We start from the raw sequence: 4,312 nt of genomic DNA on the forward strand, positions 1-4,312 counted from the left end.
ATATGCATGTGAAAGCTGGACAGTGAATAAGAAAGATCCTAGAAGAACTGATGCATTTGAGTTAAGGTGTTGGAGGAGAATGTTGAAGGTACCACAGGCTGACAAAAGAACAAACAGATCTGTGTTGGAAGACGTATAGCTAGACTGCTCCTTGGAGGTCAGGATGGCCAGACTACTTCTCTCATACTTCGGACATGTTGTCAGGAGGGACCAATCACTGGAAAGGGATATCATGTTTGGTAAGGTGGAGGGTCAGAGAAAAAGAGGAAGACCCCCAGCGAGATGGATTGGCAAAGTGGCAGCATCAATGGGCTCAAGGGTGGCAACAATTGTGAGATTAGCCCAGGACTGGGCAGTGCATAAGGTCGCCACGAGTCAGTACTGACTTGATGGCACCTAACAACAACAACAACAAAATTAGAAAATGGTTTTAGCAGTGTATCAATGGGGAATTGCCAGAAATTTAAGCAGGATTCAGAAAAGGATGTGCAACAAGGGATATCATTGCTAATGTCAGATGAATCTTGGCTGAAAGCAGAAACTACCAGAAGGATGTCTACCTATATTTTATTTACAATGTAAAGGCATTAATAACAAATTAACGACAACAATGAGAAAAATGGAAATTCTAGATTCTTTATTGTGTTAATGCAGAACCTGTTCACACACCAAGAGGCAGTCATTTGAATAGAACAAGGTAATACTTAATGCTTTAAAAAAATCACGAATGTTGTGTCAGAGTTGTATCTTTTCCCCATACTTATTTAATGAGGAGTGTTGGTGTGGCACTGAAGGATAATTCACTGGACTACAAAATCAATTTGAACCACAAGTTCCACCCCCTCAGCTACTCCTTGGAAACCTTAGGCAGGTTCGCTGTGAGTCAGAACTGACTCAATGGCACTTAACAACAACAACATTTAATCTATATGCTGAGCAAATAATCCAAGAAGCTGGACTGTTTGAAGAAGAATGAAGACTCAGGATTGGAGGAAGATTAATTAACTCATTAACTCATTAATTAACTAATAAACTCAGCTGACACAACTTTGTGAACAGGACTGGAAACTCTTACTGATGAAGATCAAAGACTACAGCCTTTAGGATGTACTTCAACATAAAGAAAATAAAAATTCTCATGACTGGACCATAAACAACATCATGATAAGCAGAGAAAAAGTTGAAGTTGTTAAAGATTTCATTTTATTTGGGTCCACAATCAGTGTCCTTGGAAATAGCAGTCAAGAAATCAAAAGATGTACTGCATTGGGCAAGTCTGCTGCTAAAGCCCTGTTTGAAGTTTTTGAAAGCAAAGATGTCACTTTGAGGACTAAGGTGCATTTGACTCAAGCCATGGTATTTTCAGTTGCCTCATAGGCATATAAAATCTGGACATTGAGTAAGGAAGAATGGCAAAGAATTGATGCCTTTGAATTATGGTGTGAATAATGAATAATGGTGAAGAATGTTAGTTATATAAGGGGGTTTCAATAAGTTTGTGGGAAAATGGAATTAATGGATTTTTTCCATGAAACTTTTGAAGCTCCTTGTATCATGAACTGCAAGAAGAACAAACAAATCTGTCTTGGAAGAAATATAGTCAGAATGTTCTTTAGGAACAAAGATGTCTTCATTTTATGTACTTTGGACATGTTATCAGGAAGAGTCCTTGGAGAAGACAGAGAGTTGGTGAAAAAGAGAGGAACCCTCAGTGAGATGCATTGACACAGAGGCTGCAACAATGAACTCAAACACAGCAATAATCGTCAGGATGGTGCAGGACCGGCCGGTGTTGCATTCTGTTGTACATTACGTCACTGTAAGTTGGAACTGACTTGCTGGCATCTAGCAACACCAACATTTTCCTAATCTGCTTTTTTCTAGTGTGTCCAATTGACCTTAGGTAGGAAGGAGCACAAGGGATACATGTTATGGTCTCATTGCAATGTTCTGTTCTTTTTGGATTTGGTGTCTTATTTTTTACATCTGCAATTAACTGGGGCTGGCCACATCAAGAATAAATCTCACATTGAAACATGTTGGCGTTTAGCCGTGCACTATCCATGGGCAGACGCTAAAACTTAGATCTTTCTCTCAGAGCAGAAACTTCACTTGGAATAGTCAGAAATATGTACACCCTGAATTCAGGTGCAAAGCCTACACCTGTTCTAAAGGAGAGCCAATCTCTGCAAACTATGATTTGACCAACCTAAGAGAAAGAAGTCTCATGCTCTGTTTCTCATAATAACTTACATAGCCAGCCAAACTCATAATAACTTACATAGCCAGCCAAGTCAAAAGCTAACTGGATGACCTTGAGCCTGCCACATTCCCAAGTTTTCTAACCTAAAATATTAGTTTATTGGGTTAGATTATTTTTAATAGTGTTTCTTATAATGACCTTCTAGAATTGGTTGCTGGAAGTCATGTTGTGGCTCACCCTTAACCTACCAAATGCAGCTGTATTTTTGTTCCAAATGTTAAATATTTAATCAACTCTAAGGTGAAATCCAAATGTAATTCATTAAGCAGCTTGGTGTTGAGTCAAATGTAACGGACATGAAAAATGTCTTTTCATTAGTGTCCATTGGCTTCATTGGTTCAAGAATTCTGGGTGATGGAACGAATAGCAAAATTATTCTCTGTTCGAACAACCTGAATGAGTCTGAATAAAAATAATATAAAATAAAAGCCAGAAGGTTTTCCAACTGCCTTTTACTAATTGTGATGTATTGATTTTCTATGCTACATTAACATCTACAAGGCTCTCCTTTGGCTAATCTAAACGATGAATGAATTTAATGAAAGTTTTTATTTCAAAGTATGCATAAAAGTAGAGGTTGTGACTATACACATACACACACCAGGGCTTACACGGAATATGGAGAAAAAGACACACATGCCGGAATTTTTACATAGTGAGCGTGGTAGAGCGCCCTTCCCAATAAGGAATCTTGTGTACATGGTCTTATTTTATTCTGGCCCTTTGTCTAGCAGATCTTACAACATTTGCTATCTCAAAAAATTAAATCTATATTCAAACAATGATTAAATCTATAATAATGTTATGTTCTAAATAAAGATTTGTTATTTGTATTTTTCTATTAGTCAAAGTTAGAGAAAGCCTGAACTGTATAGATATTAATTAAACATATAATCACATTGAGTTTATGAAGCTAAAGTCAGTGTCTTAGTTAGCTAGCACTGCTGTAACAGAAATAGCTCAAGTAGATGGCTTTACAGAAATTTATTTTCTCAAAGTGGAGGAGGCAAGATGTCCAAATTCAGAATGTCAACTGTAGGGGAGGGTTTCTCTTTCTTCTAGCTCTATGGAAAGGTCACTGCCTCCTTTCAGCATTTATAGGTCCGGCATTTCTTGGAGAGCTCCATGTGACATTAGTCTTTCCCTAAATCTAGGAAGAGGGAGAGGTAGACTGCTTCTGAATGTTTAGCCACAAATGTTAGGAATAGGGGTGGAAGACTGTCAGATAGTACCAGAATATTGAATATTGAAACATGATGAACAGCACCAGAATGTTGTCACATGTAGTGCCATAAAATGAATCAGGTTGGAGGGCTCTCAAAATATGACTGGGGAAAGGCTGCCTCCTCAAAGTCAAGTTGACTTCTGATGACACAAATGAAGTAAAGCTTCTGGGACCTTCATTTGCTGATGGGGCACACCTCAAATTGAGGAGAAACAACAGTAAACATCCTTTAATAATCAGAACATGGAATGTATGAAGTATGAATCTAGGAAAGCTGAAAGTTCTCAAAAATGAATTGGAATGCATAAACATTGAGATCCTAGGTATTACTGAGCTGAAATGGACTAGCATTGGCCATTTTGAATTGGACAATCATATGGTTTACTATGCTGGAAATGACAAACTGAAGAGGAATGGCGTTGCATTCATTATCAAGAAGAACATTTCAAGATATATCTTGGAGTATCAATGCTGCCTGTGATAGGATAATATCCATATGCCTACAGGAAAGACCAGTTAATGCCACAAATGTTCAAATTTACACACCAACTACTAAAGCCAATGATGATGAAATTGAAGAATTCTACCAATTTCTTCAGTCTGAACTTGATCAAATATTCAATTCGGATGTATTGATACTTACTCATGATTGGAATGCAAAGGTTGGAAACAAAGAAGAAGGATCAGTAGTTGAAAAATGTGACCTGGTTATAAAAATAATGCTGGAGATCGCATGATAGAATTTTGCAAGACCAATGAATTCTTCATGGTAAATACCCTTTTTAAAAGCTAAGAAATGTGTACGACAGAGTTGTATTATTTCA

This window comes from Chrysochloris asiatica, unplaced genomic scaffold (assembly GCF_000296735.1).
Source record: "Chrysochloris asiatica unplaced genomic scaffold, ChrAsi1.0 scaffold00055, whole genome shotgun sequence".
Classification (NCBI taxonomy): Eukaryota; Metazoa; Chordata; class Mammalia; order Afrosoricida; family Chrysochloridae; genus Chrysochloris; species Chrysochloris asiatica.